Raw genomic sequence first — 24,352 nt, 5'->3', positions numbered from 1 at the left:
TAAAGTCTTTTAGGCGTGATAACTGAGTTATCACCGCTTTGTGAATCAGGCCCCTGATCTGCAAATGCATTTTGGCTTTTTGATTTAGTAAATACTTGAAGAATCGGCATGACAATCAGATAAGCAGCATTTCTTTCAATACAGATATCCTAATTCCCATTTGTTTGGCAGATCCGATAAATACTGTTGACACTAATCACAGATTTTGTTAAAGCTGATTTGTTGAAAGCCATAGACTGAGTGAGGGTTTTGATGTGTAGGGAGTGTTTTCCTATTTTTACTGCAATAAGGAAGTTTAACATAACTGTGACATCATCTCTTCCTTGGTGCTGCAATAATAAAAGGTTACTATGTTTGGTGTTTCCCAAGATTTTGCTACTTTGTAATATGTGAGTGTTTAGAGATTAGCGGTAGTTGGTGAGGTCTTGCTCAGACTGGTGACCGTGACGCATCTTGTTTGTTATGTCACATTCCATGTAAAATAAGTAGTTAGTCCTTTCTAGCATGTGCAGTACACTGATGTCTCATCTAGCCTTGTCTGGCATTTCCAGAGACCTGGGTCTTCTATCTCTGCATCTGACTGCATGGCTAATTGGTGAGTGAGCACTAAGTGGATGGAAACTAGATTCAATATTTATGAATGGATGCACTGAGCATTGCAAGGTCACTGTTTCTCGATTTGCTTTGCCAGTCACTTGATGAGCTAATGAAGTTGGCTTCTTTAAATGTCACTGACCTAACTGTATAAGGGAATTTTAAGGCCTTGTTCTTGTCATGTACCGTAGTAGCAAGAAAGAATTTTTGGTATTTCACAGAAAATGTGCAGTGTCACCTTAAAAGTAAATCTACTTCTATTCTGGATATTGTACATCAATGCCAATTTATCCCCCAATTGATACTGCAAGTACAAAATAAGCACAAAGTAATCTATAATAATTTATTTGAAGTGAACCTGAAGTGAGGAAAATTATTTAAAATAAACACATGACGTAGCTGCAAATGAATATTACATACTAACCTCACCGTTAGTTCCTCTCAGAGGCTCACCATTTTTCTTCTTACAGTGATCCCTTCCAGTTCTGACAATATTTTGTCAGAACTGAAATATACCAGTTGCTGTCAGTTATATATCAGCAGCTGCTAGTTACAACTGAATGTGCAAGGTAATGTCTGAATCCCTATGGCTCAAGCTGTTATGGGGTAATGACCATTTTTAAAATGTTGGACGGAGAATTCCATTGATCACAGTGGACAAATGGGACGCAAGAGAGGAGAAAGAGATTGAGTAGTAGACTACACAGGAGGTAAGTATGACCTGTGTATATTATTTTGACTTTTTTTTTCAGTTCAGGTTCTCTTTAAAGGACTTCCGAGGCGAACTTAAAAATCTATTTTGTACTCGGGGTTTCTTCCAGCCCCTCACAGGCATCTCAGTCCCTCACCGCAGCTCCGGTCCTCGGTGTCGCCACTTGCCGGCCGTAAGGGTCGTGACCTGCCGGCGGAGTCGGATCTTCTGCGTCTGCCCATGTGTCCACGGTATCTGGCATGTACTGCGCTTGCGCAGTAGCTGTGTGCAGGCTCAGTATATGCCAGAGGATGTGGACGCGTGGGCACTTGCCGACAGGTCGCCATCATTGCGGGCTGCTGGTGGGGACACCAAAGAGGACCGGGGCTGCAGCCAGGGACTGGGACTGCTGCTCAGGGCTGGGAGAAGCCCCAGATGAGTACAAAATAGATTTTTAAGTCGGAAGTCAGAGGGATATGAAGGCTGCCATATTAATTTCCTTTTAAACAATACCAGTTGCCTGGGGTCCTGCTGATCTTTCTGGCATCCATAGTATCTGAACGAACAAGCATGCAGCTAGTCTTGTCAGATTTTTGTCAAACATCTGATCTGCATCCTTGTTTGGGTTCATGCTTCTTAAGAGTATTAGAGGTGTACAGCGGCATCCCCCTAGCCTCTTCGATCGCCTCCGGCTATGGGCGATCAGGAAATCCCGTTCAAAGAACGGGATTTCCTGAAGGGTTTCCCCCGTGGCCATGGCGTCGCCGACGCCGCGACGTCATCGGGAGACCCGATCCACCCCTTAGCGCTGCCTGGCGCTGATAGGCCAAGTTGCACAAGGGGTCGGGGGGGGGGGGGGGGGCGCGGCGATGCGGATAGCGGCGAATCGTCGCGGTGGCGATCGGTATGCTCACGCAGCTAGCAAAGTGCTAGCTGCGTGCAGCAAAAAAAAAATTGTACAAATCGGCCCAGCAGGGCCTGAGAAAACCTCCTGCGCGGCTTACCCCGAACTACATTCGGGGTTACCGCCAGGAAGGTTAAAAGGAAATTGATATCAGCCTCCATATCCCTCACTTCCCGAATGATGAGACGGCACCCAATAAAATGGTGGGTGCCACCCCCTCCCACCGCTATATAAGCTGCAGCTACAAATAGTGGGCACTTCAAGAACACTTTCTGTGTATATATTGCTGTACAGGTGAAACTGAAAAATATGTGAATATTGTGCAAAAGTTTAATTTATTTTAGTAATTCAACTTAAAAGGTCAAATTAATTTTTGAAATGGACTCATTACATGCAAAGCGAGATGTTTCAAGCCTTTATTAGTTATCATTTTGATGATTATGGCTTACAGCTTATGAAAACTTCAGAATCAAAACCTCAGAAAATGAGAACATTACATAACATAAATGAAACAAAGATTGTAAATTGAAAAATGTTGGACCTTTGGAAAATATAATCATACATTAGATTTGATTTTGGGGTTTTCATAAGCTGTAAGCCATAATCATCAAAATTATAACTAATGAAGGCTTGGGGTATCTTGCATTGCATGTCATTACGGTAGTCTATTTCATATATTAGTTTTACCTTTTAAGTTGAATTACTGAAATGAACTTTAGTTCAATATTGTAATTTTTTTGAGTTTCACTTGTACATTGGGATGTGACTTTGCCCTCCCAGTGATGTTTTAGCCTAGGCTATGATGTCACAGCATTCTATCCTGGAGGACTCTGGGAGACCAGGGCCTATATGTAATTCGTTTTTTCACCTGAGATTTCTCCAAGGTGGTAATTTTTTCATCTTCTATTTAGAATAACTTTCCAGTACTTTGCAATTGAAAAAGTACCAAAAAGTATGGGGAAAAGTACTTTCAATACTATTTTATGAATTGTTTTGCTTGGCAGTGATTTAAAAGGTATTTTATTGACAAGTTTGAAAATCTCACTTAGGAGAAAAGTCAGGAGAAAAAGTTAATTGCATATTGTCAGGACCGGTTTAAGCAACAATGGGGCCCCAGGGCAAAATAAACCTGGGGGGCCCCCCCAACATATATCCCGGAACAAAAATCGACATTAGGGGACCTTTTTTGCAGCTGGTATAGTCAGGGTGTGAAGTCCCAATCGGTTGGAGCTCCACATTCTGGCTATCCCAGCCTGCATGGGGGACAAGGGGTTAAAAAGTTTCAGGAGGGGGAACCCCACATAATTTAAAAAAAAAATAAAAAAATTCCCACACTCTAAACATAACAAAAAAATTGGGAAAATAGGAAAAAATGCCAGGGATCTTCATACAGCCATATTGCGGCTGTATAGCGATCCCTGGCCAAAGCGCTGCGGCTGCGTATAGACCCCCCGGAAACCCCGTCAGGAAATGTATTGCTCTTTCGTTTGATGCATGTAAAATTACACTACCGTTAGGTTTGCTACTAAAAGTGACATTTACTGCATTTAAAAGTATACTTTTTTCCTTTGAAACTTTAAAATCGATTTTTCTCAAAAACTATAAGGTCTTTTTGAAAAATAGTTTTTCCTCTTATTCCTAATGATCTCCTTAACATGTCCTGCAAATTTAGGGTTTCTAGCATTTAAGGTGGATTTGCTATTAACCATTAAAGTTGGCAGGTTTTTAAATGTGTATTTTTTTTCCCTTTGAAACTTTAAAATCGATTTTCTCAAAAACTATAAGGTCGATTTGAATTTTTTTTCCTCTTGTAGCCACTGGGGGCCCCTACAAGCTCTGGGGCCCTGGGGCAGCTGCCTCCTTTGCCTTAATGGTAGCGCCGGCCCTGCATATTGTCCCAGGTGTTGTTTCCGCTCATTTAAAGAGAACCTGCAGTGAGAGGGATATGGAGACGGCCATATTTATTTCATTTTAAAGGACTTAAAGAGACTCTGAAGTCACTTAAAATTCCGCTTTTTATTTCTAAAATGTGTTTAACATCATTCCCCTAACTAAAACGCTGCATCCCCGCGGCTGGAATCTAACCAAACTCCCCAGGGGTAATCCGGGCAGCGCTTCCGTGTGAGGCAGAGCTATGAGCCGCAGCTCTGCCTCTCCACGCGGCTATCAGCCCGGTTCGCCACCTCTCCCCCACCCCTCTCAGTCTCCCTCCACTAAGAGGGGCGGGGAGAGGCGGAGATACGCGCTGACAGACGCGTGTAGAGGCAGAGCTGCAGCTGAAAGCTCTGCCTCACACAAAAGCGCACAGGGCAGCAAAATCCACGACCAAGGGGAGTTTGGGGGGATTTAGTTAGTGTCCAGCCACGGGGATGCAGCCCTTTAGTTAGGGCAATGATGTTAAACACATTTTTGAAATAAAAAGCTGAATTTAAAGGGACTTCAGAGTCTCTTTAACCACCCTGGCGTTCTGATTAAATCGCCAGGGTGGCTGCGGGAGGGTTTTTTTTAAATAAAAAAAAAACTATTTCATGCAGCCAACTGAAAGTTGGCTGCATGAAAGCCCACTAGAGGGCGCTCCGGAGGCGATCTTCCGATCGCCTCCGGCGCCCAGAATAAACAAGGAAGGCCGCAATGAGCGGCCTTCCTTGTTTTGCTTATATCGTCGCCATAGCGACGAGCGGAGTGACGTCATCGACGTCAGCCGACGTCCTGACGTCAGCCGCCTCCGATCCAGCCCTTAGCGCTGGCCGGAACTTTTTGTTCCGGCTGCGCAGGGCTCGGGCGGCTGGGGGGACCCTCTTTCGCCGCTGCTCGCAGCGGATCGCCGCAGAGCGGCGGCGATCAGGCAGCACACGCGGCTGGCAAAGTGCCGGCTGCGTGTGCTGCTTTTTATTTGATGTAAATCGGCCCAGCAGGGCCTGAGCGGCAGCCTCCGGCGGTGTTGGACGAGCTGAGCTCGTCCAGACCGCTCAGGTGGTTAAGATGCGAGAATTGTAAAAAGGGAAATACCTGGTTGCAAGTTTTAGCCACAGAGGACGCCATCAGTGCCCTCTGTTTCATTCTGCCGTGGTCTCCAGCTTATTTACCCCCTGAGGTCGGGACTCGACCCAATCCCTCGGGTTGTCTGTGTTAGCCCCATCAAATATGGCCGCCGGGTCCTGCTCTGAGTAGCTCTTGAGTCCTCCTTCAGCCCCATCATGGATCCTGGCAGTCTCGTGCGCTTTAAGTCTACGCCAAGTATTAAACTTTTTTTTTTTTTCAATTCTCGCCTGGCTGTCCTGCTGATACTCTGCCCCTTATGCTTCTAGCCATAGACCCTGAACAAGCATACAGATCTGACATTTCTGACATTGTCAGATCTGCCAAGATAGATTAGAAGTGCTGCCAGGCAACTGGTATTGTTTAGAAGGATATAAATATGGCAGCCTCCATATCCCTCTCATCACGGTTGTCTTCTAATATTAAACATACATATGTCACCCCCTCTGATAAATTTCAGAATGTACACCATGGTGAAAAAATATTTTGCAATGGGCAAACATCAAAAAAATGTATGAAGTAATACTGTACAATAATACTGTTTGTTCATTAAATGTATGGGCTTTGGTGATCTAGTCCATAGGTTCTCAACGTGTGGTACGCGTACCCCAGGGGGTACTTCTGAGGGTTCTAGGGGGTACTCGGCCTTGATATACTTAACCAAAAATAACAAATTTAGAGTTTTATAAAATGATAAATCCTATTTAAACAGCAAAAATTAGTATTTTAGCTGATTAAAAGCAATAGTAAATGCTTGGAAATTGTTTAGAACCAATTATCATGTACTACGATTAAATATATATTTGTCAAGGGGTACTTGTGATCATGTTTACTATGCTAGGGGGTACTCGATGAGTACAGGGTTTTAAAAGGGGTACATATCAATAAAATGTTGAGAAACACTGATCTAGTCCATTACTGACTGTGCTCTCCTGAAGCGAACAGATCCCTTCCTGGCTGCATATTGTTTGGAAACCCTTCCTCATTGCCTGTGGTCTGGGCACTGTACAGCAATGTAGTGACTGCCAGCTTCTTCCACCCCAGTGTAGGACAAGTGACTTGGCAGCATTCAATAGATATATGAGAAGGGAGTTCTTGTATATCCTGAGTGATAGGTCATTATGATGCAGATGCATTGACAGCTTGTTGAAAGGGCGAGGTCACTTTAAAGCCACATTTAATACTGTTAATTTGTATCTGTCTTTCATGCAATAATTCCTTATTGGCAGCTGCTTTTACTCCAGATGTCGGTGAGAAAAATGTGAACTTCCTGCAATTTCCACATAGCAGACATTCCAGAAACCCGTCTCTAGTTCAGCACGATCTCCCTTTGGAGAATTCTGTCCTTTGATTACTGCTTCCATTTTCAAAGCTTTTCCCATTCTGATTCACTATAGAATGGACCAGGGAGAAATCTCAAAAGATCACTAACGAGGCTGATTTCACAAACGGTGCGCACTGCAAAATAAAGAAATTGGTTTAAAAAAAGAGCCCTCCATAAAGTTTCGCACATCGGCTGCTATCTCTGTAATGTAAAATTCATTAAAACAAGTCAAAATAAACTTCAGGTCCTCATAGATCTTTCTCATTCAATTCTTTGCAGATTTGATTTATCTGCTGGGAATCAACTCTCCAAAATGTCAGATTGATTTTTTTTTTTTTTATTGATTTGACTTAAAAATCTATCAAAAGTGTAGATCAGTCAGGATGGAAATTGTGAAATAATCGGGGGCGGGGCAAGAGCATGGACAAGTTGATGGCCAATAGCTTTGCACTGCATCAAACACTGCAACGCTGCAGTTTGATCGATTTTTCAATGGATTCCCTGCTGGAATCTGTTGGAAATTGGTGTGCAGTGTATGGTAGGAATCGATTCCCTTCAGAAAGGCATTGATCGTTTTGGAACACTGAACATTTCCAAGTGTATGGCCAGCTTTAGCTACAGACATTCAATAGTAGTTGAATAGTATACTTCCAATAGTGCACCACTACACAGTACTGCTGTGTCTGAGTAGCTGAACTTTTCACTACAATACTGCTGTGTTGTAAGTAGCTACACTTCTCATTTTACCTCTTGGGATTGTCATAGCAGGGGGCTTGGCCTGAGAACCTGAGTGACATAAGACACACAATTCATACGTCTCAGCCTGCAAACCCGGCACTAAACAGAAATTACCTCTTTGGAAAGGCTATCCTTTTAACCCACTTAAGGACCATAGGCTTACACCCCCCCCCCCCCCCCCCCCCTAGTGACCAGGCCATTTTTTTATCATTCAGAGCTCTGCAGCTTTAGTAGCTCGCTGCAGAGCCGTACAAGTCGGCACACACAAAAGTCTGAACAGAATAATGCATTATGTATGAATTGATTTTTTTCTTTTTGTTTTGGCTATGCTTGTGTGTTGCGCATTGACAAAACAATATATTCTGTACAGTGCTGTGGAAGATGTCAATGCTGTATAAATAATAAAAAAAAGTGGATTACAGAAAAATTGTGAAAGTGTAATTCCTGGGAGGTTTGCAATGCATTGATTTGGATACTTACCTTGAAATAAAGACACTTCCCCATCCTGCATCAAGCTGCTTCAGTGTTGTGTCCTCCCTGTGCAGTAGCTCTGTCCTGCTCGGGCTCCATCAGAAAAAGCCAAGCCCAAACAGGTTTGAGCTACTGTGCTGGCGGCTCACACTTGGGCAGTAGCACGGTCCCAATCCAGCCTGGCTTTTATTTAAAAAAACAAACAAACATCTGAGCGGGTCCGTGCTAGTGTGCATGCATGAGCTATGGACAAACTGTTTCAGGGGTCCCAGCTCTGGAACGGACCAGTGGAGGATGACGGGGGAAGCCTCTTTTGGATCCAGAGGATCCCCCCTCCCGAGGTGAGTAACCTGTATCTGCACTTTTCTTCCCTTCAGGTACACTTTCAAGGGAACCCGAGGTGAGAGAGATGTGGAGTCTGCCATATTTATTTCCTTGTAAACAATGCCAGTTGCCTGGAAGCCCTGTTGCTCTTCTGGCGGAAGTAGTGTCTCAGTCAAAAGCCAGAAGATCAACAAGCATATGGCTTATCTAGTCCTAGTTGAGAGTCATGAATACCTGATCTGCTGCATGCTTCTTCAGGGCCTATAGCTAAAAAGATTAGAGAGAGGGTGAGCAGGACTGCCAGGCAACTGGTATTGTTTAAAAGGAAATAAATATGGCAGCCTACATATCCCTCTTAAGTCGGGTTACCTTTAATATTACAGTTTAGCCTTACATAAGATGTTAGATAAGGTGTTCTTAAATCAGGAGATGACTGCCATGTAACACGGAGCACTGATAAGAGGACAAACTAGAGGTAAAAGGAAAACTGAGATCACCTTGGAGTTCTATGATCTGGATACAGCACTTTGGCCAGCAATCAGCAAAGTGCTTTAACAATGTATCCCTATGGGACCATTCTCCCTGTAGCCTTTGTGATTTGTAAATCTCAAACGTGTTGAATGCAGCATTTTGGAAGCGATAGCGATGTGATTTTTGTCTCCCTGGATAAAAATAATTGCAGGGAAATATGCTTAAAATTTGTACCTCAAAATCTAAATTTTTTTTTTTTTTTTTTTTGCGATCCAAGTGTGAACCTAACCTAATTCTACCCAAATGTCCATTCAGGTGAATGGAGCTGTAGATCAGCATTTGAGGGTAATTGTGATCGATTTTCAAAGCACTGACCACCAGCACGATTAACTAGACTGCTAATTTATAAATTGGGTCTTCTTGGGGCCGTTTCACACAGGCAATTAATGGGCAGTGAAAAGACTGTCAAATTCTCACAACTGCTTGCTGTTGCCTGGTAACTGCTCACCGAGTGCGCAGTTCAACTGCCCATGTAAAAGGGCCATTAGGGCTCATTTCCATGGGCAGTTGGACTGTGTGCTCAGCAAGCAGTTACCAGGCAGCAGTGAGTAGTTGCCAGGTTTCGGGAAACAGTTATGCGAGGCTGAGAGGCATTTCACTGCCTATCAACTTCCCGTGAAAAAGAGACCTTGAACAGACAGTCTAGTTTTATTGATTTTATTTTATTTTTAATGAGAACCTGGAGGTTGCCATATTTATTTCCTTTCAACCAATACCAGTTGCCTGACAGTCCTACTGATCTCTTTCCACCTGAAAGAAGCCTGTAGATCATCTTGACAGATTTTTTTTTTTGGTCAGAAACATCTGATCTGCATGTTTGTTCAGGGTGTATGGATAAATAAATTCGAGGCCGAGGGCCATCAGGACAGCCAGGCAATTTGCCTTTTTTTACGGGCTCTTTCACACTTGGACGTTGCGTTTGAGGTCGCATAACGTGCCCCTACCGCAACGCATGTTAGCTTTGAAGTTGGACGTTACATTGAACTGCGTTGTCTCTTGATGCATACTTTTTGACGATCGAACGAAAACGGCGCATGCGGCACATTTAAAAAAAATAAAATATAATTACTGAGCATGTGCAAACATTCTAACGCAGCGAAATACGAGTATAACGCACAGCATGCTGCACTTTCATTTAACGTGCTGCGTTATACTCCAACGCAACGTGGGCACTGTGAACAGCCCATTGATTTATCATTGCAGTCAGTTGTTCTGCATTAGGGGCTGCTGTAACGTGCGGCTGTAACGTCGCACTGTGAAAGCAGCCTAAAAGGAAATGAATATGGCAGCCTCCATACTCTGTGTCCTTTTAAAGGCAATCTGTTATCAGACTGCTTTTTCTTAATAAATAGGTTTCGCTCTACTTTTTTTCTTCTGGTGTATTTTAAACATCCTTCAGTTTGCCAGTTGTTTCCACTGGAGCTGATGGCTATGTGCCAAGATCTCCACCATGTACCGATGTGCTGGCTTGTTTAGCAGGCCCGGCAGAAATGTCCTTAGCCTTTATTTCCATCCACCTACTCAGTCACGAGTGTTACTGTACACTAACCATCGGTGTTATGAAAGGTTACACCATGATTGCTTCCCAGCTAAGATGCGGCCTCATTTTAGCTGCTCAGATTGATATTTTGCATGCCACTAATTATATTCTTCCTTAGTAATAATCTCTCATTCAGAAATCATGATTTAATTTTCCTATTGAGTGTTAATCCAAGAGCCTGTAAAATAAATGAAAACAAACTAGATGCACTGTGTAATTACTTTTGGCTGATGATTTTGAAAGCTCAGTTGATGCTCTTCTGGGTTCCCAAGATTCCTCATAAACACTAATTCTAGGAAAACAGATAAATACACAGATGGAATACATATCAGTGCTGCTATACTTGCCAAATGTTTCTTCTCTTTCTTTTATTGCTCTTCAGCAGCCAAGGATATATGAACATTTATCACTGTGGATTGCCATCAGTCTAAATATCAAATAGAAACAGAAAATGTATCTTCTCTGAAAGGACAATTTGAAGTGAAAAGTATATGGAGGCTGCCATGTTTATTTCCTTTTAAGCAATATCAGTTGCCTGGCAGCCCTGCTGATCTATTTGGCTGCAGCATAGTTTGAATTACAGCAGAAATTACACAAGCATGCAGCTAATCTTGTCAGATCTGACAAAAATGCTGCATGCTTGTTCGGGGTCTATGGCTAAAAGTATTAGAGACAGAGTATCAGCAGGACAGCCAGGCAACTAGTTTTGTGTAAAAGGAAATAAATATGGCAGCCTCCATATACTTCTCAGGTTAGTTGTCCTTTAATAATAGGGAAGTATTGGTTTCTTTGTGGCTGACGTCCATTACCCTAGTAACTGATTGTTCTCTTTTATATCCTGAAATTTAAATTATGCGATTGCTGTAAGAATGTCTTTTCTCTTCCTTCCTGACACTAATTTCTGCCATGGCTTCATTTGGAAATATCTGAGGGATGCAGTTTTAGCTTTACCTGTGTTTCCCTTGTACAGTATTGGAGAGTAGCAGAGGTAGTGGAGTCTCAGAAACTGACCATACTTTATAAACCAAGCTGAAACTTGGGTGAAGACACACACATTTATTGATGAAATGGGCAGCCTCTGGATCCTATTGAGGCTATACTCACTCTGTCCTCGCCAGGACCTTCGGGAATATGGGGGTCGTGCTACTCTTCTGGCAGGAGTACGGACATGCTTGTGCAGTAGCCCGGAACAGCTCCAGCTTACTGCGCACATACTTACACAAGTGTGGTACAGCCATGCTCTTGCTTAAAGAGAATCTGTATTGTTAAAATCGCACAAAAGTAAACATACCAGTGCGTTAGGGGACATCTCCTATTACCCTCTGTCACAATTTCGCCGCTCCTCGCAGCATTAAAAGTGGTTAAAAACAGTTTTAAAAAGTTTGTTTATAAACAAACAAAATGGCCACCAAAACAGGAAGTAGGTTGATGTACAGTATGTCCACACATAGAAAATACATTCATACACAAGCAGGCTGTATACACCCTTCCTTTTGAATCTCAAGAGATCATTTGTGTTTCTTTCCCTCTGCAGCTATCTTCCACTGAACTGTCAGGCTGTTTCTTCCTGCAGAGTGCAGACAGCTCTGCCTGTATGTAATTCCTCAGTATGTGAAAGCCCAGCCAGCTCAGAGGAGGATTTATCCAGCTTGTAAAAGATAAGAGAGAAGAGAGAAGCTGCCCTAATCTAAATAATACACAGGCAGTGTGCAGAGAGGGGCCTGGAGGGGGGAGATGCATCACAGAACCACAACACTGAAGAACTTGGCAGCCTTCCAGACAGGCTGACAAGTCTGACAAGAGAGAGATAAGTTGATTTATTACAGAGATGGTGATAGTAGAACATGCTGCAGTAAGCCAGGACACATTAGAATAGCTTTTGGAACTTGTAGGATGATAAAAAAACAGGATGCAATTTTTGTTACGGAGTCTCTTTAAAGTATACATGAGGTGACATGCGACATAATGAGATAGACATGTTCATGTACAGTGCCAAGCACACAAATAACTGCACTGTTCCTTTTTTTCTTTCTCTGCCTGAAAGAGTTAAAAAGCTTGTATGCAAATGATGGTTTCTGTTGGGACTGGGTTGGACTATAGTGTGACCCTCACTGATAAGGAATTACACCCATAAAACCCTTTCCTGACAGAAAATGGCTTCTGAGAGCAGGAAAGAAATAAAATGGTTCATAGATTTTAGTTCTGGCATACTTCATTGCATGTGTCATTGAGCAGAGACAATGAAATGCCCACGAACACAGACCTAGAGGCTTAGGTCTACTAGTGGTATTATAAAGGTTGCCAACTAATGGTACAATTTCCCAAACGATCAACCGATCAGTAATGATCATTCTGGCCTACTAACGGAGGGGAAAATGATCACCAATCCTACCAGACCAAGAAAACCGTTTACAAATTTGGATAGATGAAACGATTGTTAATGATTGACACCATTAACAGTATCCAATCAATTGTACAGTCAATCGTTTGGGAGATTGTATTGTTAATGGGTACCTTAACAATTATTCAGATTAATCTACAGTGCAAGGACTGCAACAATAATACAAGTAGGGTGGTAGTGTTGGAATGTGTCCTAGAGATAACTTCTGTGTGATGTTTAAAAGGTTAATGAAATGAATTTTTGTTTGGCAAAATGTTGCTCTTTCCATAGCATAAAATAAACTGATATGTTTATATGTTCTAGTGAATGGAACAATTTGGCTCTTCCGTGTTTTTGTTACGCTAATCCTGTCTATATGATCTCTGCGTCTTACAGTTATGCTTCTATACAGTACATCCTTTAGAATAATATTGGATTGTTTATAATCTGAGAATATAAACAAATATTATATAGTGGGAAATGGAGAGAAAAAAGAATATACCATGGGATATTGGATACTCGGTTGTAGGGGAAAAAAGAACGTGAAAATTCCTTCTATCCGAGGGCTTCCTTCAGTCCCAGCTCTGGTCTGGCTACATTCACTGCAGGCCACAGAACAGCGTCTGGTATCCAAAGTTGTCAGACTGCTTGTGATTTATTCATTGAATTATTCAGTTTGGCTGTCATCCTCTGCATCATAGATCTGATGTCATTTCTCCGGCCTTACAGTGCCAGGTAAGCTGGTGCCAAGAACTCATTCCACAAAATGTCATGTGCTCATTAGGATGTAAATTATTAGGGGTTTTATTTTTAGCATCAGCAGGGTAGTTTGTACAGAGTAAGGTTACAGGTTATTATACAAATACATGAATGTGTCAGTGACAAACACAATGCAAAGCGTGCACAGTATGGAGGAGGGAGGAAGAGATGGAGAAGGGGAAGGATCATTAGTGGCCTGATTCAGGAAACTTGCTGTACATCAGTAAAATACCTCTCTGCCCCAAACAAGCAAAAAAAGTGCTCATTAAGTTGCCCTAGATAAAGTTCAGTATTATTCTTGTCTACTATTATTATTATTTAGTATTTATATAGCGCCGACATATTACGCAGCGCTTTACAATGTGTATATATATATATATATATATATATATATATATATATATATATATATGTATATGTATATGTATATGTATATATATATATATATATATATATATATATATATATATATATATATATATATATATATATATATATATATATATATATATATATATATATATATATATATATATATATATATATATATATATATATATATATATATATATATATGTGTGTGTATATGTATATATATATGTATATATATATCTCTTGTCACTAACTGTCCCTCAAAGGGGCTCACAATCTAATCCCTACCATTGCCATATGTCTATTATGTAGTGTAAGTACTGTAGTCTAGGGCCAATTTTTAGGGGGAGCCAATTAACTTATCTGTATGTTTTTGGAATGTGGGAGGAAACCGGAGTGCCCCAGAGGAAACCCACGCAGACACGGAGAGAACTTACCAACTTGTAACGATTGCGGAATCGTCTCCGTGGTCAGCGCACCAGACGTGCGCTGACGCGGCGGATTTCCTCCACAAGCGTATTATTGCGGACACCCAGGCTAGGTGCTATGCACCCGCAGAGGGCAATTCCCACCGGCAGATGGCGCTGTGGAGTGCAGGCGAACACAGCCGCTGCACAGCCACAGATGCCAAATGGGAATTGTACAGATCCGGGACAAGGTACAATCAGGCAGGGCTGGATAGCCCACAGGGAACAGAGCAAAAGGACAGAACCAATGTGTGCCCACCAAATTAGTCGCCACCCAGCGACGGCGAACACACAACGGCGGAAACGAAGTAGGAAACGCAATCGCAAGAATGGCGATTGCCAATAGCGACACAAGACTGAGCAGGACAGAGCACAAGGGTAGCAAAGGCACAGCAAATCATACAAAGAGAAAGATAAAGAAAATAACAAATGCTAGCTGAACGCGAACACCGCACTCATTCGCAACAGTGCACGCGTTCGTGCGCGGTCTCCGCGTGTTACGCACAACAGAGCCAAGCACGCCTAACTAACCAAAGACAGACAAACACGAAACAGAGAACGCGAGCGCTTGCTTAACGGTTACCTCACCGAGCCTACAGCAAGTGTTTCGAATCAGACAAGACAGACACACGAAAACAGGGACAAGCGAGAGATAGGATCCACAGCACTAGCGAAAAGTGGCTAGCGCGATCAAAGTACAGAGTAGCAGAACAGAAGGATCCCCAGCGCTAGCGAAAAGTGGCTAGCGCGATCCCAGAAGACAGAACAAAAGGATCCCCAGCACTAGCGCTAGGGCGAGTGCGATCCAAACACATGGCAGACAGAACAGATGAGGTAGGCAGAAACAACCGCTGTTTCAACCTACACTCCAGACTCAATCAGAAGGATCCACAGCCGCTAACGCTAGGGCTTGTACGATCCAAACACAAGACAGATGGAACAGGCAAAACAGATAATACAACCTGACTGGACTAGAAGGGGAGCCTAAAGCAACCCCCAGGAATTAACTATACTAGATAGCAATGGCTGACACTCCAGCAGTGTCCATCAGGAACAGACCATGGAAGGGAAATGTCCAGCAAAGCATTCTGGGAGCAGAATGCTTTTATAGTGCTAGTCATCAAAAGAAGGCAAGTAACGGATTTGCATGACTAATGTATGCAAATTCCTCAGCAACACAAGCTGCAGAACTGACAGAAAGTCTCTCTTAAAGAGACCTGCAGAATGCAGACGTGAACAGTGGTCAAAACGCTGCCTGTCTGCACAGGCAGCTGAGCAGATTCTCACACAACTCTTTGCAGATAGTGCCCTGGCTGGGATTCGAACCAGGGACCCAGCACTGCAAGGCGAGAGAGCTAACCACTACGCCACCGTGCTACTATTGTGAAGGTTCTCATTTGTCCGGCTGAAGAAAAATAAAGCAGCTTTAATTGTTCACTTCTAGAAGACATTTCATCACTAAAGACAGAGTTGTGTCTTTATTTCCAATGTATGAAGGAGATTTCTAGGCATTTTATAAGTATAGGTAACACCAATTTATATCTCATTCAAAATCGGACCACTTTCTGTTTTGTTTTGTTTTTTTCTACATGCTATGCGCATTGCTAATTCTAGTGTATTTTGGTACTGTTACAAAATCGCATGAAATAAAGATTAACCACACATGGAAACTGTGAATGAAAAATGCAATCATATTGCGACGCTAAAACAGAAAAGCAATCACCACCTCACACAGGCAAGTGTACTTCCAGCCACGGTATTATAAAGGTTGCGAACTAATGGTACAATTTCCCAAACGATCGACTGTCTAACTCGATCATTGGGATCCGAAAGAGCCGTCTATTACTACTGCCTGATTACCCATGGCAAAAAAATAGCTCATTACACTTACCTACGTGGTGTCGACCATCTTTTATTCCTTGACTGTGCAGACCCCTGGGAACACGGGGGTGAGGTCTTGGCACATTACCTACTTATTCTGTTCGTGGTGCTCCTCCACTCTGTGTTGCATGCGTAAGAACAATAGATATCAGGATACTTTTCCCAACATCACTGCAATACAGTAGAATGATGTGACTGCAGGTTGAAAGTTGATGATTGATGTAGTAACTATGGAAATAGCACTTGCACTACTTGTTCATTATTTGAGAGGTAAACCAAGCTTGAAGAGCTTGAATCTACTGCATGTTTTAGTAGTGTGCAGCCTTGTCAGACAGGGTGCTGATTGACTTAGGAAGGTTCATTGTCAAACCTAATTTGCAACAGGAAAGATGTGAGGGGGGCTGACAGGTTTCAAGAGAATAAATGCCACAATTGTCACTCATCTCGTCCAGTTTAATTTGTATGTATAAGGCCTTGTTCACACATGTTGCTGTGCGCATTTTATTTAGTTATTGTATTTATAAAGTGCCAACACATTACGCAGCGCTGAATTTTAGCAACTTGTATAGTGTGTGATAAGCAAGAACATCAGACGTGCGTAGACTGGCTTCAGCAGCGCAATAGACGAGCATGCATATGGCGTGCGTTGGTATGAATTGGATTCTGAACGCACCGTCATCTGTGTTTGCTAATATGATCGAGGCCTGAGAGATGGACAGAACCTCACTTCAATCACTATGCTGGCTCTGCACACCTTTCTTCAGCTCACAGCAAGAAGGTACTGAACAATTGTAGGACTCCAGGACATGGTTTGGACATTCCTTGATTATACAGTTATACCAATTGTTAAACACTGGCGCCAGGTGCTATCTGGACATACTGCTGTTGTGTGCTCCTTCCTGTAATTGCCTGATGAAGCGGGTTTGACCTGCGAAACGCGTTGCGACCTTATTTGGAGTATACCAATAAATGTCCCTTTTGTGAATACACAGTTGTTGTGTGTGCTTGTGGGAGGTGAGTCCACCACTGCCTCCTAAGCAATAATTTTAAAACTTTTAAATATTGTTTTTATCCTTTTGGCGCCTCTGTTCTCTACCATAATACTTTTGTTTTAATACTCGAATTCCCTATAAACTAAACAAGCCTTGCCCACAGCTCCTTTTGTGCCTTGGCACTGTAGCAAGGGCTTATGGGAGCTCAGTCTGGGCAGGAGGTGGTTACTAGCCATTGATTTCAGAGGCAGAGGGGGGGGGGGGTGTAGAGGGGACTGAATTTACACACAGGCAAGCTGATGGCATCTCCAGCCCTCGGCCTGTGACAATGTGACAAACAGAACATGGCTGCCCTCATTGTATCACAGGAATAAATAATCATAAACTTTTGAAGCTGTTTGTAGCTAGATTTGCTGTGTAAACTATCTAAACTTTAGATAAGATATATAGAAAAGTTATAGTTAGTTTTTTCATCTCGGATCTGCTTTAAAATATATTGTAATGTGATTGCTTTAAGAGTTTCTTGTACAGTAAAAGCTTTAATTGTCCTTATGTGGTTTTTGACCATTTTCCAATGTGACTTAGGGGAAGCCTCATGAATTATATGGCAGGAATCTGTCTTCTGTGGTGTGTGGTAACAGATATGAAGGTTTTTTTTCATACACTGCACAAAGCAGTCATTTAATTTCATATTTCATACATTTTCTCTTCCTGGCCATTTAACAATCCTTTAATTGATCATTTTACTTCAGAAAATCTTTTGGAACGTGAGGAATACTTTACAATCATTTGACAGAATTTTTGTTTGTAGGCTACACGTGATTTAACTTCTGAACAATCTAAAGGGATTTCTTAATAAATCATTTGAAATATTGCATCATGTATGACCACCTGTAGAGATGGCGTAAAGAAGAACTGTGTTGAAAATAACGTATTGAATGAAAAATTTTTTTTTTCACTTTTACAACATTCATTTATACATTTAGTCAGTGTTTGCCCAGCTTTCCTCTCCCTGATTTACATTCTGAATATTATAACAAGCGGCAACATCTTTAGCCTTGCCAGGTGATCTTCAAGAGTTCTATGCACAGAGGGAGATACTGCTTTCATGGCATTTCTAACAGCCATTCTTTCCCACAATGCAACAAGGTTCGGTTCACAGATAGCAAACTGTCGGGGGCAAGTATTTATTGCAGCATCTTGCCTATTGGACCATAAACTAACCTGGCTAGTCTTGTGACTGGACATCTTTACACTACAGTGCAGCCAGTCAGGTGATCATATTCAGTCCTGTTTCTTTGTTGTGGCTTCCTGTGTTACCTTCCTGTTCACTGGACACCGAAATAATATCAGCACACTGTCTGGTGTATGTCTGGACAGAGTTACAGATGTTTTCACTGATGACACTTCCCACTTCTGACTATGTGGACGCTTCCCTGGAGTCCAGTTTAAAGGTAGACTGTACAGTGTATTCCTAAGTGTACCTGCATACCTGGATGAAATTCATACTCTCATAGGGGTTCTCTTTATGTTACACTTCCATCAACCCCAGAAATAACATTACATTTGCCAGTCTTTAGGTGTGTGTGTATTTTTTTTTTTTTTTTTGTTTAGTTTTTTTTTCAGTGAAGCGTACACAACAGAATCATTTTAATTTCAAAGACAGAGCAAGATGAAATAATCTGTAAAGTCCAGCTTGTCATGTTTACACATTGGGCATGATTCACAAAGCCTTTTCACCTGTTTTCCTCTGTGTTCACCTTATCTATGTTACTTTTTTAAGCTCACAATAGCAAAAATATAATATAATTAAGGTAATAAAAGTAATATTGAAATTAAGTTAATCCGGAACAAGTGATTATTTTGCTTGCAAATGTGCCGAAAGTTTATATTTATCAAACTGGTGATAAGTCATTTATGAGACATTTTGTGAATAGAGCCCATTGTGGTTCATCCGACTATATAATCGCATAGCAAAAACAATGCAATTATTATATTGTAATGGTACATTCACATTAGCAGTGCGGAGTGTCAGAATACCAGTGTGTACGTTTACAGTTTCTGTGAAGCATGCTTTTCATGTGCTGTATGCTTCACTGTATGAGTCGCATCGCACCTGTAACACACAATGCAATTTTACTCCTGTTGTGTTCCAGTCCTGTTTTTACATGTCCTGCAACACAATTGAATGGTCAATTGTACAGGAAAATGGAGTAATGTATGGACACCTTTTACTAACTCCCATGCTAATGAAGTTATCAGATCTCTCCTCTTGCCAGTATTCATGCTAAAGGTGCCCAATATACTAGCGATGATGGGCAGATTCCACCAAGAGACAGATTACTCTCAATCGAAACTACAGGCTGATTCCCAATCAATTTCAGCATGAAATCTCGCTGGAATCAGCCTCGTGACACCGCATCCGCCGCTTCCATCTCTGCAGCCCTATTGTAAATGTGCCCCCCTATGTCTGCATTTATACTTAAAGTGAACCTCCGGACTAAAAATCTACTCAGCAGAACTGAAAAGGCTTGGTGGTTTTTTTTAACAGTTTCACAGCATCAGAACTTTGTTTTTCTTACCAAAGCATCATTTTTAGCTGCAGTTTTAGCTAAGCTCCACCCATCAAAGTGACCTGCCCGGGCGTTTTTCCCCTGATGCTGTGCAGAGCATGATGGGATTTCCTATGTTGTTGTTCATGTTGCCTAGCAACTGGGAGGGGTGATCAGCACACAGGACAGTTGGAACTGTGTCTCATGCTCCCTGTCACCTCCTTTCAACCAAAAAGAAGGCTGCCCTTATGCAATCAACCATTTGCCTGTTCTTTTAAAACAGGGTGGGTAAGAGATTATATTACCTATCTATTTTAATTAACATAACTAATGTAACTTAAAGAGACTCCGTAACAAAAATTGCATCCTGTTTTTTATCATCCTACATGTTCCAAAAGCTATTCTAATGTGTTCTGGCTTACTGCAGCACGTTCTACTATCACCATCTCTGTAATAAATCAACTTATCTCTCTCTTGTCAGACTTGTCAGCCTGTGTCTGGAAGGCTGCCAATTTCTTCAGTGTTGTGGTTCTGCTATGAACTCCCCCATCCAGACCCCTCTCTGCACACTGCCTGTGTGATATTTAGATTAGTGCAGCTTCTCTCTGTTCTATTATCTTTTACAAGCTGGATAAATCCTCCTCTGAGCTGGCTGGGCTTTCACATACTGAGGAATTACATACAGGCAGAGCTGTCTTCACTCTGCAGGAAGAAACAGCCTGACACTTCAGTGGAAGATAGCTGCAGGGGGAAAGAAACACACAAATGATCTCTTGAGATTCAAAAGGAATGCTGTATACAGCCTGCTTGTGTATGGGTGTATTTTCTATGTGTGGACATACTGTACATCAATCTACTTCCTGTTTTGGTGGCCATTTTGTTTGTTTATAAACAAACTTTTTAAAACTGTTTTTAACCACTTTTGATGCGGCGAGGAGTGGCGAAATTGTGACAGAGGGTAATAGATGTCCCCTAACACACTGGTATGTTTACTTTTGTGCGATTTTAACAATACAGATTCTCTTTAATGACAGTATGTTTGTTTAGGCTGGAGTTCCTCTGTAACCTGTCTGCTGTCGCCTGCCACAGTGCCCTTCACTTGGCTTCATCTATTTACCCTTCACATGGTGCCAGTGTGGTACGTGTGTGATGACACACATGCGCCATATGCTATAAACCAGCAAGGTGTGAAGCGTAAATTGAGAAAGCTGAATATGAATGGGTACTGCGGCAGGCGACAGCAGACAGGGTAAGTATAAAGGCACGCACGGTAGGCACATTTACACTAGGGGGGACAGCGCCGGGGGTTCCGTTGCATTCGTTGTCATTCCAATAATGCACTCTGTTACCGCCCTGCACCCGATTGAGCATGTCGGCCCAAGATTTACTGGCATGTCAGATATTGATACATTCAACCAATTTCATCCCGAAATTGGTTCCATCCTTGATCAGGCATGGTCTTGGCAGCACCGCGTTTCTTCCAATTCGATCCTAATTATCAAATCTGGTGGTTGATCGGCCGCCAAGTTGAGTGATGTTTGGGCACCTTTAGCCGTGCGATAGAGCAATGTTTGATTCGAGACAGGCAAAAAGGGCGCTGGACATTTGGGCGCCGCTGGGTGCCACCATAGACTTTAATGTGAATTACGGCTATAGCGGTGCTCAGAGTGATTTGAGTGCCGACAAAAGATGGAGCCCAAATTACAAGAAAAACAATGCAATTCAGCCACTAGCAGTAGCTGGCAGCTGAATTGCATCTTACCTCTAAGTCCATAGAGGCCTGGAGGGGGAATAGTAATTCACGCCGCAAGGAAATTAGCAATCGCAGGGTGAGACACTTTTCAGCTGCACCCTGCACTCAAATTTACCGGCGCCCTTTTTACATGGACACTGTTTGATTTGTTCACAATACTGCTCTTCTATTTCCCATTCTGAGTCCTGTTGTGGAGGGAATTACGCTGGGCTAATGTGAACATATATTCAGCTACAGTACGTATCCTAGCTGTGTTTTAAAATTAGATTTCATCATTTTAATAAATCGATAGCCAGTTTAAATAGTAATATTGTGTTTCTTCCTGGACTTTAGCTTTAATCACAATCACATTTTATTTAATAGGTTTGAAAATATGCTCAGGTCAGGTTCCAGGTCTTTTCTGCCATTACCACGCTGAGCTTGCCTGTGGATTGATTTGATTTATAAGATGAATTTGAGACAGTCATATTTCAGCAGGGATGCTTTCTTTATCCAGAATTTATGGTGAGAATACTGGGAACAGCTAGCATGAGTCAATAGTCTGGCTTGCCAGGATCACCTGTATACCTGCTTATTCCATTATCTGATCAGCTGATCATGTGACAGAAGTGCAGTGCAGACATGTGCAGATACAGGTCAGGAGCACAAGTTATTGTTTACATCAAACATTAGAATGAGGAAGAAATGTGATATTCGTGATTTTGTCATAACATGATTGTTGTTGCCCGTTAAACTGGTTTGAGTATTTCTATTATTCCTGATCTCCGATATATTTAACTTACTGCCACCCTCTTCATCTCTCCGGTCACAAGTGATTCAAAAAGCCTGACCACCACCATGATTTTTTGGCTCCTTTGCAGACTCCATAGAGCCAGCATCTCTATGGAGTTATTGTATCCTCTTCACCCCATGCTGGTCGTACCACTTCCCTCCAAAGACTCCAGTGGGATAGCATTGTGTAGGAGCTTAGCCATTCCCTCTTCTTCATCCTGATTAAGGGCTCCTTTCCACTACCTGCAGATTGGATGCAGTAAAACTGACTCCAATGAATGCCTTTGGGCCTGTTTCCACTAAACACGATTTTTCTAATGCAGATTTTCTCATAGGCATTCATTGGAGTCAGTTTTTCTGCATCAATTCTGCATCCAGTCTACGTGTAGTGGAAACAGGCCCTAAGTGAAACAGCGCGGAAGTGGACGGGGTGAGTCAGGGGAACGAACAATGCTCTTGGCCGAATCAATCCCAGGCAGATCCCTGGTCTGAGGCATTGAGGTTTGCTGCACACACACTAGTTTCAGTTAGCGTTTGCATGAGACTTAGAGGAACTCCAGTGAAAATAATGTAATAAAAAAGTGCTTCATTTTTACAATAATTATGCATAAATGATTTAGTCAGTGTTTGCCCATTGTAAATTCTTTTAAATCCCTGATTTACATTCTGACATTTTATTATATGGTGACATTTTTACTGCTGGCAGGTGATGTAGCTGCTGCATGGTTTTTTGGCATTTGGAAACGGCTGTAAACAGCTATTTCCCACAATGCAGCAAGGTTACCAGACAGGAAACTGCCAGGAGTACGTACTCAGTTTCTTGTGGAAGGGGTTTCACCACAATATCAGTCATACAGCGCCCCCTGATGGTCTGTTTGTGAAAAGGAATAGGTTTCTCATGTAAAAGGGGGTATCAGCTACTGATTGGGATAAAGTTCAATTCTTGGTCGGAGCTTCTCTTTAAAGAGGAACTCCAATGAAAATAATGTAATAAGTTTATCATCTTATATAATAAAACCCCTGTGTCTCTGCGTTCTGTCCGTGTGTGTGTGTCTACATTTGTGGTACTGCGCATGTGCCATAGAGACAGCCTGGGACAGGAGCAGGATGGGCCAGGGGGCCAGCGGGGTGGGCCGGTGTGCCTGCGTGGCGGGCGGGTTTGCAAGTGGCAGGTGGGTACGCGCACATGTGGTGGTGATGACAGACCTAGAGCCCATTTTTAAGCCGGCTAAGGCCACTAGTTTTTACAATAATTATGTATAAATGATTTAGTCATTGTTTCTTTTCATTTTTTTCTGCTGGCATGTGATGTCAGTGGAAGGAGATGCTGTTAGTTTTTTTTTTTGGCAGTTGGAAACAGCTGTTATTTCCCACAATGCTACAAGGCTCCCACAGTGTGATGTCAGAACCATGGTCCTGACATCACACTGTGGGATGGGTTTCACAAGAATATCAGCAATACAGAGCACCCGATGATCTGTTTTGGAAAAGAAAAAAGATTTCTCATGGTAAAGGGGGTATCAGATGCTGTTTGGGATGGAGTTCAATTCTTGGTTACGGTTTCTCTTTAAGGCCCGATTCACAGGATTGTTAAATGCAGCGTTAGTCGCTCAAGCGTTGTACATTCAAATAAATGGACAGCAATTTTTAAAAGGTGGTACCGGCTTGACCCGTCATTTGCGCTTTCTCCTGTCGTCTTAACATATTTGATTCTGGCCACTACATGTAGCATCCAGGGTCTGCTAACTGGTGCTACTGCTTCAGTGTCTCCCTACGGGGGTAAAAATGTGATGAATGAATGATGGGATGCGAGGCCAAACTCTTTTGTGCTCGCTTGCAGGCAAGAGCTTGGCATCAGCTAAAGAAAACGTACCCATGCTCCCGTGTGAATTATCCCTCAGTGTCTTTGCCTGTTGGACTATATCTTTAAAGGCAATTACCGATTTGCCTATTTCTGCAGGCAAATTGATTTTCCATTACTGATTCTTTTCCCCCCAGCCAATAAATTAAAGTATTCTGCTTTCAAAAGTTAGAAAAATATACAAACTATGCTGTTACTGGTGTTCCCATTTCTCTGAGGCGGTAATGCTGTCCAGCTCCAGTCCCGGAGGGCCGTATCCATGCCAGTGTTTAGGATGGACTGAGACATGGAGAAATGTGTTCTACTTGATAAATCTCTCCTTTCTTGATTCAGAAATGTATGAGGATCTCGGCACTTGAGGACTGGAGTTAGACAGCCCTGCATTACATCATCACATAATACCACATT

At 42.3% G+C, this 24,352-nt stretch overlaps 1 protein-coding gene and 1 long non-coding RNA gene across 7 annotated transcripts in view; one reads left to right on the top strand and one right to left on the bottom strand.

Annotated features, from left to right (window-relative positions):
- Window positions 1–24,352, top strand: part of OSBPL3 (oxysterol binding protein like 3) — a 277,877-nt gene that overhangs the window by 11,317 nt on the left and 242,208 nt on the right. Inside the window, exon 1 of one of the 5 annotated variants that reach the window (XM_068236036.1) lies at window positions 19,776–19,843. The exons of the other annotated variants lie outside the window; for them this stretch is intronic. The gene's annotated coding sequence lies outside the window, so the exon portion shown is untranslated. Of the gene's footprint in view, window positions 1–19,775; window positions 19,844–24,352 lie in introns of those variants that run through there. 5 annotated transcript variants of the gene reach the window in all.
- LOC137518336 (uncharacterized) overlaps window positions 6,389–24,352 on the bottom strand; it is an 18,064-nt gene continuing 100 nt past the window's right edge. Inside the window, exons 1-2 of one of the 2 annotated variants that reach the window (XR_011020793.1) lie at window positions 16,026–16,173; window positions 6,389–6,686 (exon numbers count right to left, since the gene is read on the bottom strand). This is a non-coding gene — a long non-coding RNA (uncharacterized lncRNA). Of the gene's footprint in view, window positions 6,687–16,025; window positions 16,174–24,352 lie in introns of those variants that run through there. The other variant, XR_011020792.1, reaches the window with a different exon arrangement.

This window comes from Hyperolius riggenbachi, chromosome 5 (assembly GCF_040937935.1).
Source record: "Hyperolius riggenbachi isolate aHypRig1 chromosome 5, aHypRig1.pri, whole genome shotgun sequence".
NCBI lineage: Eukaryota > Metazoa > Chordata > Amphibia > Anura > Hyperoliidae > Hyperolius > Hyperolius riggenbachi.
The sequence above is the reverse complement of the archived record's forward strand: the minus strand, read 5'-3'. Positions and strand labels throughout refer to the sequence as shown.